The 12,283-nt window shown below is 38.7% G+C and overlaps 1 protein-coding gene and 1 long non-coding RNA gene across 2 annotated transcripts in view; one reads left to right on the top strand and one right to left on the bottom strand.

Annotated features, from left to right (window-relative positions):
- Positions 1-12,283, bottom strand: part of LOC140165037 (double-strand break repair protein MRE11-like) — a 76,493-nt gene that overhangs the window by 7,494 nt on the left and 56,716 nt on the right. The gene's annotated exons all lie outside the window — the stretch shown is intronic.
- LOC140164056 (uncharacterized) lies at positions 5,339-11,976 on the top strand. The gene is made up of 3 exons (XR_011860482.1): positions 5,339-5,407; positions 9,028-9,101; positions 11,796-11,976. It is a non-coding gene; the product is annotated as an uncharacterized lncRNA (long non-coding RNA).

Below are 12,283 nucleotides of genomic sequence, written 5' to 3'. Positions count from 1 at the left end.
GAGTTGAACTTTAGCAGGTAAACTCAATAAACTACTGGTGTATTGTTTCAAACTTTGACAAAGAGTGGCAGAGTTGAACTTTAGCAGGTAAACTCAACAAACTACTGGTGTATTGTTTCAAACTTTGACAAAGAGTGGTAGAGTTGAACTTTAGCAGGTAAACTCAACAAACTACTGGTGTATTGTTTCAAACTTTGACAAAGAGTGGTAGAGTTGAACTTTAGCAGGTAAACTCAATAAACTACTGGTGTATTGTTTCAAACTTTCAAAGAGTGGTAGAGTTGAACTTTAGCAGGTAAACTCAATAAACTACTGGTGTATTGTTTCAAACTTTGACAAAGAGTGGCAGAGTTGAACTTTAGCAGGTAAACTCAACAAACTACTGGTGTATTGTTTCAAACTTTGACAAAGAGTGGTAGAGTTGAACTTTAGCAGGTAAACTCCACAAATTTCCGGTATATTGTTTCCAACTTTGACAATGAGTTATAGTGTTGATACCTTCATAAACACAAACAAGGGTAAAGTTACATGTAATATTATTTTGAATAAGCTAATTCAATGCCCAATGGTGGCAATCTGATGAAATTTTAGCCACTAAGCTCAACAAACTACGGGGTGTATTGTTTCAAACTTTGACAATGAGTTATAGTCTTGTCACCACCATGAACCAAACCAGGGTAAAATTACATGCAATATTATTATTTCTAATAAGCTAATTGAATGGTGGCAATCTGGTGAAACTTTAGCACCTAAACTCAACAAATTAATGGTGTATTATTGCAATTTTTGAAGGGTTATAGTGTTGATAGGGTAAAATTACATGTAATATTATTATTTTTAATAAGCTTGGTGGCACGATCTGATGAAACTTTAGTACGCAAACACAACAAATGTGTTGTTTCAAACTTTGAATTTGATATTGCCATGATGGCAAAATGGAGTTAATTTCACAGGGGCAGTTTTGAATCGTGCACGCCAACTTAATCTCGTGTGGGCGTATACACATGCGTAGAAAGGTAGTTTGTCCACACACTGGTGATGCAACCGTGTAAGCACACTGGTGGCACTCTCTCCAGGGGGATGAACTCATAAGCTAACAAGGAACATAATCATTTAGAATGAAAATTTCCAAAGTGAGTAGTCTCAGAGATATTACTCAGAGCAGCTATTTTGGTTGAGCAACATACTGAGGTTGCAGACCTGAATTAGTGCAAGAAGACACTATCAGCAATAGCTGCCTTATACACATTTCACAATGTCTGCATTCTATATTTAAGGGGTCCATTTCACTGAACTTCACGATTGAGCTTTGAAAGTCTTGAAATCGTTCATAACTTGGACAAGTCATAAGTTCCATTTCACCTGAAAAGGGTATTTTTTAAGTCAAGGGATTAGTGAAAGAAGACACTATCAGTAATAGCTGCCTATACACATTTCACAATGTCTGCATTCTATATTCCAGGGGTCCATTTCACTAAACTTTACGAAGCTTTGTAAGTCTTGAAATCGTTCATAACTTCACTAAATAACTTTCACTAAATTTACTTACAAATGGTACCCTATTAAATAAGGATTTACTACAGGGATACTTCATATAGTTACGTCTAGTATTGGGTATTCGTAACTTTACAAACCATTACTTGAGTTATGAAGGGTTAAAAGTTTAGTGAAACGGATCAGAGGTCTATAATGTACACATCTGAAATACTAGACTATGAAGAGATAAAGATATACTATTCACAAACAGTCAAAGTTCCCTATACTGAAAATAGTTTCTTAATATTTTAAAATGCTCTGGACGGCTGGACGCTGACATAAAAGGCTTCAACATAAAAAGTCCTTCGAGCTAGATACAGAGGTGTAAGTGAGGTAACGATCCACTCTTCGCAAAAGACCGTAAAAATATACGGTAAGTGCGTAGCAGTTTCGCATGTCGCATTCCTTGGAATTACTGGCCCCCATTATCAGATTATTCTAGTTTATGATGCTCCTACATAACACTTGCAATACCAGTGTGTGTGTGTTCCCCCAGAATGCCATAAATCAAAAAACAGTTGATTCCAATCAAGGATATAATTTTCCCCAGGACAGATTATGGTACCTGGATTACGAGGGTTGGACCAGGGTCTGTGTTGGATGTGGATTAGGTTGCACATAAATACTGACGTCCGTATGTGCGTGATCAGTCGCATCTCACCATTTCATACCGATAAGACGCTTGTTTCCAGCTCATCACTCCAATCGCTTGGACTTGGGAATCATTCAGCATCAAAGTGGTATCAGAACACTGTAATACCAAATCAAAGTACGCCAACTCTACAGCATTTTGTTTTGAATTTGTCTCTCTTTTGATTCTGGATCCAGAGGACGTCAAATTCATCTAGAGCGTCCATTTTGGTAAGTAAACATTTTGTTAATTTGTAACTAGACTTTGCAATATTCATTTTGTATTTTCTCAACATAAGACAAGTAAATTTTAATAATGTATTTTTTATGCAAGCAAAATGTGTGTAGGTTCGAAATAATTAAAAAGAATCAATGTAGTAATTTCTTGCCAACTCATAATAAAAATGATCCATGTGTCACAGTATCAGAGCTGCATTTTATCTTCAGTTGTTCAATTTTTAACACATATTTTGGAAACATTTTCAAATATGTAAATACCATAAGGCAATGAAAAAAAAACACCTGTTGGGCTTGACCACCCATTTTCTGTTTTGGTGATTTCTTTTTAAAAATTTGCTGTATGCTGTATGTAAAATCAGCTGTTTTGGCAAAAGTGGATTTATTTGGACTGAAAAAAAAAATGTGAGTGAAGCGACGGAAATAAATTGGGGAAAAAATTGCAATTTATCTACAAATTTTGGTACTTTGGTGCTCAAAAGAAACCCATTGACTGACCAACCCTACTTGAAAGGTCCGTGTTTCCCTTTTTTAAATGTCACTCTTGAATATTTTGAAAAGTGGATGGGAAACTTTGGATGAATGAAGCAACTTACAGATGGGTTCAGAACATTGGTTTAAATTCTTTCCTTTGCATCCAAGACCATGCATACAACTTTATAGGCAAAACGGATGTAATTTTTAAGTTGCCATATCCTTTAGTTTGTTATCTATTTCTCAGTTTATAACAAATTTATTTCATAGGTAGGCAATTTCAGTATTTTCAGTAAGAGTATTTTGCAATTATAGCATCCTCCTTTTACGGTATGTTTGAGTAGATATATCCACACAAAATTTATTTTCCAAAATTTTAGTTGATTATGATTTTGTGTTTGCAAATTATGTATGATCATGTATATTACATTGCTCAAAGGCCACTGTAATTTGGTTCTGTTAATAACAGAACATAAATACAAATTTGACAATATTCTTGCCAAGTGAATGAATCTGGAAGAATTTTTTTTTCACAAAAACATTATTTAGCCAGAGGTTTCCAGTGGTATTAAGATCTCTAACTTTTAAAATAAAAGTGGGGTATGAGGCTGAGGCTATGGATTACAAAATGCCCCTTTCATATGCCAACACAGATTTTATATTGAAACATGTATGTATTAGATCCAATATGTAAAAGAAATTTGAAAACTTTTCTTCAGTCATAATCATTTTTCAACCTTCAAAACATTTGTGCATCATGTAGACTAGTCAAGGGACTTAAGATTTAAAATTTGTATTTTGGCAAATTTTGGCAAACATTCACAAAACCCATGATTACAAACAAAATAAATATACTAGTTAAACCATTGACAGGGCTATGATGCAAAGCTTTTTTGTATTGAAATAGATAGTAGAGGCCTCAGAAGCTCAAAGAAAAGTATTCTGATCACCATTTACAACAACAACAACAACAACAACAACAACAACAACAACAACAACAACAACAACAACAACAACAACAACAACAACAACAACAAAACAATGAGGTGGGTTTTTGACAAATTTTCCAAATCACTCAGTCAACGTGCAATCCTTTGTTCATATTCAACTTTTTTCTCAAAATATGACCATGACTAGTCAATCTAAATGTCGTCCTTGTAGTGCAATTGTTTTGGGCGGGTCTGAAAATAAGTTTTTGATGTATCTTTTATATTTTTGTCATTATGTGTAGTATAATATGTGCTGCAGCACATCAAAAAGGGGGGACTTTGCATCTAAAGTTTTTTTTTCCAAGATATAGAAAATAGACAGAAAAATAATAATTTGAGATACTTTTTCACTTTAAAAAATATGAATGCCTGGATCAATTTTAGCAAATGAGGTGTCATTTTAAAGTTTTCAAAATGCTTTCAAACCAGAAATACTGAACTCAAAATTGACTTCACCTGCAGAGTCCCCTCGTTTGATGTGCTATGCTTGCAGATGTTTGAACTTGGATGTTGTACCTACTCAACTCTCCTGACTAGCCTTTTCAATATTGTATTTCTATGTGTATGATGAAAATAACTGGTATATATACTTTGAAAACAGTGTGATTTTAACAAAATTTAACATTTAACTAAACTGGAATAATAATTAATGCACACTCAGTCTGATTAAACTGGTAAATTAATTTGTAGCACAAAGCCAGATATTTGTCTTTAGCAAAGGGAGAAAGGGCAACACCTACTTATTTATTGCACATGCTCATTGAAGTCTTTGTTCACTGCAGATGGGCCAAATACTGATTTGTTTAATTTATGCTCTTTGCATGGTCATATGCTATTATCCAATCACCATCTCAATACATAAAGGATGCGTAAACTTTCATTATAGAGTTGCGTAGCCTTAGCCAATCAACAGCCAAGTGTGCACAATGTTGGTGATCCAGCTTGACTGAGTAAAAATACATCCCCATGCCCCTGGATTGGGAGTGGTGCACAGTGGCGTTGCATCCAGTAAGCTTTCATTATAGAGTTGCGTGGCCTTAGCCAATCAACAGTCGAGTGCACAATGTTGGTGATCCAGTCTGACTGAGTAAAAATACATCCCCCATGCCCCTGGATTGGGCGTGGCGCTTAGTAGCACTATATCCAGTAAGCTTTCATTATTGAGTTGCGTGGCCTTAGCCAATCAACAGCCAAGTGTGCACAATGTTGGTATTCAGCTGGACCGAGTAAAAATCCATCCCTCCACACCCCCAGATCTCTGGGACTGACCACAGTAGAGACAAGCCATTTTGATATTTTGCTTTTAATTGTTATTGCTATCTGTATTTATATGAGCAATGAACCCTGTCATGTTTCGTGGCACATATCTTAAGATAACTATTGTATATTGGCCCCTAGATTTACATTGTAGGTGCTAAAATTACCAAATGAAAGAAATTATATGTTTTTTTTTCTCTCACAGGAAAGGAGCTGTTCATTCTAGACATCTGAAAGTTACAACTTGGCCTAAGTGAGACCCAAAAGCAATTAGAAGATTCCTGGTAAGTACTGTTGTTTTTATGCCTAATCTAGCATGTTATAGTAAACTTGTATATGAGTGGGGTAGTGAGGGTGCCACCCAGTGTGAGAAGGGGAAAGTGGAAGCAAGGGTTTTGACTGAGGAGCACACATCCCTTTCCCTTTGGTTACCCCAATGCTATCCTTGAATACAGTGGTAGCACTATATATGTGTGTGGGGGTGGGAGTGGCATGAATGGAAGCAAAATGACTGTGGCCTGTGGGTGTAAGGAATCTTTTTTTTTCTTCTCAAATTTGTTTAATTTTTGCCTAAAATAGTTCAATTTTTTAATGATTTTGTTTACAAGAATCAGACAAATATTGTATCTCCCACGGTTATACATTGTTAATGTGTACAAAGCAAGAGTGTCACATCCCCAGGCTCCCCAACCCTCAACTGCACTGGCACACCCCAACCTAAATGAAGGTAGATAAGGTACTTAGGCAAGGGGTCCAGTCATGTCAACCACCTTTTTTCTCTGTGCCACAGTGTCAGTTACTCTATCAAATAAAATTGATTAAATTCAAACATGCATTAGATTTCAGTATCAGTTACCATGGTTATTGTGTCAAATTAATTCATAATATATCAGCTTTACAGAGCAACCCATTCCAGCAAAATATACCTTTAGTGTGTGGAATTGAAAGAGGCAGAGGCAACACAGAGCTTTTTAAACATATGTGACCGTCCACCACGAAGTGGTAGTAAAGTCGGCTCTAGATCATTTTCTGTTTATTTTGAAAGAATGCACTTTCAGCTTTAAAATGACACCTCAACCAGCTTCATCGGACATCTGGAAGTGAAGTTATGGTTCATCAAAGGTCAAATTCCTACTATATTTTACATAGAAATCCATATACTGTTTTTGATTGTATCTCAAAATGGAAAATGCCGACTTTACGACCAGTTTGTGGTGGATGGACACATATTATGATACCTTGCTTTTGAAAATATTTAAGATTTAGTTTTGTATGTGGTTATGACAAATGTACAATGTAGTCACTAGTTTTTTTTTAATGTTTTTACTTTATATTTTTCAAGTCTAGTTTGTCTATTTCTCAGAATGTAATTGTCAGTTAGATTTTAAGGTATATATCACTGGAGCATATCAAATCATGTACTCTGGGTAAGTTGGATATTTCATTCCAACAAGTGCTTGCATTCTCATCAATAACTTGTGACTTACCGCCCAATACTCTACAAATGGTTTAATGTTTAATGGTCCTAGCTTTCAATTTTGTAGTATTACTGCACCCCTCCCTTATCACATTTGTGTCAGTTACAGGGGCGTAGCCAGCTTTCTTGGTCAGGGGGGGCAAAATAAATATTTTGGGGCACAGTCGAAAAAAATTGCAGTTGCATCATACAATACATAGAGACTGTATGTCTTGAGCTTCCCGAATTTTTTTTTTGTATTTTACACTATTTTGGCCCTGAATTTTGCTAGAAAAGGGCTCCTTGCCCTTTTCTTTTCCTTTGCCCTCCTGATTTTCTCTTTCATTTTTTTGTCAGAGGGGCACTTTTTCTTTCATTTTTTTGTCAGGGGGGGGCACTCTGCCCCCCCTGCCCCGCTGGCTACGCTACTGGTCAGTTATGGGATGGGAAAAGCAACATTACATACCTTATTTATTCATTCATTCGTTCATTAGTTTGTTTATTCATTCATATTCATTCACAAAGGGGTAATCCTTGACCAGGTTTATACCTACATGTGAAATGCCATTGGTTGTCTTGGGGTCATTCCCCTGGGTCTGTCCGGGAGTGGGACACAGATTCTAGAAGGAATCTGTGGGTGGGGGAAGTCAAGTGGGAAAGTAAACCTTGGCATGTTGTACAATAGCATCGTACCCCCCTCCCCCCTCCCCAATCTGAAAATTTAGAAAATCTCAGGAAATTTTAGGAAAATTGCCAAAAAAATGACTTGTGCCCCCCCCTCCATCAAACTTGGTGCCCCCAATCATGGTTGGTGCCCTTCCCCCCAATATGCATTCTCCTGGGTCTCTCAGGGGGTGTAGGAAGTCAACACTTAGGTGGGAAAGTAAACATTGGCATGTTGTACAATAGCATCCAAACCGTTACATGTGATGTCATTAAAGGAAAGCTGCACTTACGGGTTACATTTGATGTCATTGTTTGCCCCAGGGTCATTCCCCTGGGTCTGTCAGGGGGCAGGGGAAGTCAACACTTAGGTGGGAAAGTAAACATTGACATGTTGTGAAATAGCATCCAAACCTTAAAGGAAAGCTACACTGAAGGGTTACATGTGATGTCATTGTTTTCCCCAGGGTCATTCCCCTGGGTCTGTCATGGGGTGGGGGAAGTCAACACTTAGGTGAGAAAGTAAACATTGGCATGTTGTAAAATAGCATACACACCTTAAAGGAAAGCTACACTGAAGCATTACATGTGATGTCATTGTTTGCCCCAGGGTCATTCCCCTGGGTCTGTCAGGGATGGGGGAAGTCAACACTTAGGTGGGAAAGTAAACATTGGCATGTTGTAAAATAGCAGCCACACCTTAAAGGAAAGAGACATTGGAGGGGTACATGTGATTGCATTGTTTGCCCCAGGGTCATTCCCTGGGTCTGTCAGGGGCAGGGAAGTCAACACTTAGGTGGCAAAGTAAACATTGGCATGTTGTAAAATAGCATCCACACCTTAAAGGAAAAGATACATTGAAGGGTTACATGTGATGTGATTGTTTTCCCCAGGGTCATTCCCCTGAGTCTGTCAGGGATGGGGGAAGTCAACACTTAGGTGGAAAAGTAAACATTGGCATGTTGTAAAATAGCATCCAAATTAAAGGAAAGCTGCACTGATGGGTTACATTTGATGTCATTGTTTGCCCTAGGGTCATTCCCCGGGGTCTGTCAAGGGGTGGGGGAAGTCAACACTTAGGTGGGAAAGTAAACATTGGCATGTTGTGAAATAGCATCCAAATTAAAGGAAAGCTACATTGATGGGTTACATTTGATGTAATTGTTTGCCCCAGGGTCATTCCCCTGGGTCTGTCAGGGGGAAGGGGAAGACAACACTTAGGTGGGAAAGTAAACAATGACATGTTGTGAAATAGCATCCAAACCTTAAAGGAAAGATACATTGAAGGGTTACATGTGATTACATTGTTTGCCCCAGGGTCATTCCCCTGGGTCTGTCAGGGGTGGGGGAAGTCAACACTTAGGTGGCAAAGTAAACATTGGCATGTTGTAAAATAGCATCCAAACCTTAAAGGAAGCGACACTGAAGGGTTAAATGTGATGTCACTGTTTGCCCCAGGGTCATTCCCATGGGTCTGATGTGGGGAGCAGGTGGGGGGGAGTAGGGAAATCCACATTGAACACAATTGTGTTTTTTATTGAAAAAAGTTCACATCACGAGGTTAATTCAGGGGCGTAGTAAAGTCAAAATATTAATGCACACGCGAAACAGCTACCCTCATGAGCAATATTACATGACCTTTGCTACGTTTTGTTTTGGTGCCCATATCTTTTTCTTAATATATAAAATTTGATTGGTTCTCTAGATTCAGTATTTTAAAATGCAATCAGGAAACAAATTTAAATGGCTAATGAAAGAAATTATGGTTGTCCTTTTCTCTCACAGGAAAGGAGCTGTCCATCCTGCACACTGGAGGATTGCAACTCAGCCTTAGTGAGACTCAATAGTAGGAGATCCTGGTAAGTACAGATCTTATACCTATCCTACATCTTGCATATTTTTTTAGTTCTCCCTAGCCATCTCTACCCCCACCCACCCATCTCTACAACTACCCTACCCCACCTCCACCCTTCTCTCTACCTAGCACCCTCACCTACCTCACCCCACCCATAATATAACCTCAGCCAACCCCGCCTGTAACTCACCCTACCTTCACCTACTCCCACACCACCCATCCCTATGCCTACACTACCCCACTCCTCATGTACCCTAACCCTACCATACCCTACCCAAACTCTAACCTCTCCCTAACCTACCCCACCCATCCCACCAACTACCCCAACCCCACCATACCACACCCTCAACCTATCCTAACCATATCATCTATTACCCCACTCATACCCACTATCCCTCCATACTCCTACCACTACCCAAACCCACCCCTAGATCCTAACCTCATCCTACCCCACACATAATCTACCCTACCCCAGCCATTCCTACCTACCCTCACCCCTCACCCAGCCATTTCGCCCTACTCCTACACAATGATCACCCCACCACTAACCTCACCCTATGACACCTCTCCTTAAAAAAAACCAACATAATAATACAAAAATTAAAATAACAATACACCCACATCATGTCCAACCTCTACCCTACCCCACCATACCATCCCTACCCCCTGCACCCTATCACTCTCTAGCCATCTCTACCCCCACTCCACTCTCGCCCATCTCTAACTACCCTACCCCACCTCCACCCTTCTCTCTACCTAGCACCCTCACCTAACCTCAGCCAACCCCACCTGTAACTTACCCTACCTCCACCCTACTCCCACACCACCCATCCCTATGCCTACTCTACCCCACCCATCCCACCAACTACCCCAACCACACCCTACCCCACCCTCACCATATCCTAACCATATCATACATTGCCCCACTTATACCCACTATCCCACCACACCCCTAACCCACCTATACCCTAATCTCACCCTACCCACACATAATCTACCCTACCCCATCATACACCACCCATTCCACCCTACCCCACCCATTCCACCCTACCCCTGCCCCTACCTAGTACCAAACTAATCCCACAATAACATACCCCCACCAACCATATCATTCCTTACCCCACCAATATCCACTACACCACACTCAAGCCCTACCACTACCCCAACCCACCCGTAAACCATAACTTCACCCCACCCTTACCCCAACCACAAATCTAATCTCACCCTACACCACCTATATCCCCAACCGCACCCTTTGGTCTGTCAGGGTGGCGAAATTAATATCTAGGACATAAGGGAAAATTGGCATGTTCTACAATAGATATTTTGATGACTAAATCTTCCTCCAAGATGACATCTTATCAAATTAAAGGTACTTCGAAGGGGCTACATGTGATGGCACTGGTAACATCAGGGTCACTCCCCTGGGTCTGTTGGGGTGGGGTGGAGAAATCAACAGCTAGGACAAAAGGTATACCTTCGCATATTGTACATAGTTATAAACATTAAAAACAGCAAGGAAAAGACAGGCCACTCACAAAAAAATCAATTGTACAATTTTGCTTAGCTCTAAGGGTCAAGAAATAAGAAACTGTGAATTCTTATTCTGTGTCATGTGGGGGAGGGGGGGGGGGGTAAGGAAGTCTACATTATGGAGAAACAGGTCAGCTTGGGCATGTTGTGCAAAAGGCATTGTGACCACACTGTCAAACCCCATAACAAATTAAAGCTTCCAAATTGGATTATTTTTTGATATTTTTATATCAAAACTTTTTCATCTTTTATATTCTGGCAATATCTAATTTGATTTTCTATCAGCTGAAACATTAAGGTCACAGTGACCTATAGTAATTAATTCATTCTTCCTCTCATAAAATGCTATAATGAGACTCTGACCTATAGATGAGGGGACATGTGACATCGTACCAAAATAGTTGGTTGGCAGTTATCATTGTTCCTTGCCCTGCAATGTGCTTGTATCCTTGGATCTTTTTAAAGGATCTGTGTATAAAGATACTGATGTTACCAAGGATGACACAGATAATCACGGATAAACATTTAAACATGAATTTATTCACGTCATAGATTCTGTTATATATTGTCGGCCATGTTAATCTAGTGATGTCTGTCCTGATGCAATGTCAGTAGGGATGGGTGATAATACACTGTGCTTTAAAAAGTTGCATTGAGGCATGATTAACACCGGGGATTAACATGACCAAGGGCAATAGGTCCATTAAAAGTTCTCAGCCTTGTAGACAGTAATTTGTGACATGATCAAGGGGAGGAAGTCATATGTCAACCCTGATCGAAAATGAGTTTAACATTTGTTTCTAAAGAAGAAATTCCGAGCTTTCAGAAACTGAAAACCCTATGTTGATTCCACTTTTCTTTGCGAAGTTACATCAATTTATCAATCACTGAAAACATTAGAAAACATAAGAATTTTAACACTTTCTTTGCCAATATCTCAAAATCAATGTTAGCGACATCCGACTCATTTCTGTTGATCGTGTCACATTTTATTTTTCATCTGATACACAATTAAGGTGACACAGACCTGTAGTGATTCATTAATTCTTCCTGTGATAAAATGCTAAATAAGGTGATACTGACTTTACTAATTTATTCAATCATTAATTCATAAATTTGACTGTTCGATATATCATACTTTGTTTCCTTTTGTTTTCATTCACAGCTGTGCACTAGAGACCAAGCCTGTGTTTCAAGATTACCAAGCACCAAATCCAAGCGGTTTTCTTTTCACTTGGTTTCTTCCTTTAATGTATATGGTGTATATTTTGATGTACTGTTGTGCCAACATAGTACCATAAGTATTTTGTAATCATACTCTAATCTTAAGGAGACTTTTATGTACTTTGTCCCATTTAATTTTCATTTTTGATTTCTATAAGTACACTAGTCTGTAAGTCACTAATATCCAAGATATCATAAGTAAAATTGACATACGCTCACAACGTGAAAATTGTTTTACTACATTGTTAAAAATTCTCACTAAATTATAATGATCATGTACACTCAGCAAAGTCAGTTTACGACACTTTTTACTGAACCATCAAAACCAATTCAGAAACAAGCATTCCTTGCACTTTGTTTTGTGATTTGGTTCACAAATGTCAATTGTGTAGGACCCAGTGATGATGATAGCTCAACTTCTTTGGAAAC

This window comes from Amphiura filiformis, chromosome 11 (genome assembly GCF_039555335.1).
Source record: "Amphiura filiformis chromosome 11, Afil_fr2py, whole genome shotgun sequence".
NCBI lineage: Eukaryota > Metazoa > Echinodermata > Ophiuroidea > Amphilepidida > Amphiuridae > Amphiura > Amphiura filiformis.
Note: the sequence above shows the minus strand (reverse complement) of the source record. Positions and strands in the feature narration are given on the sequence as shown.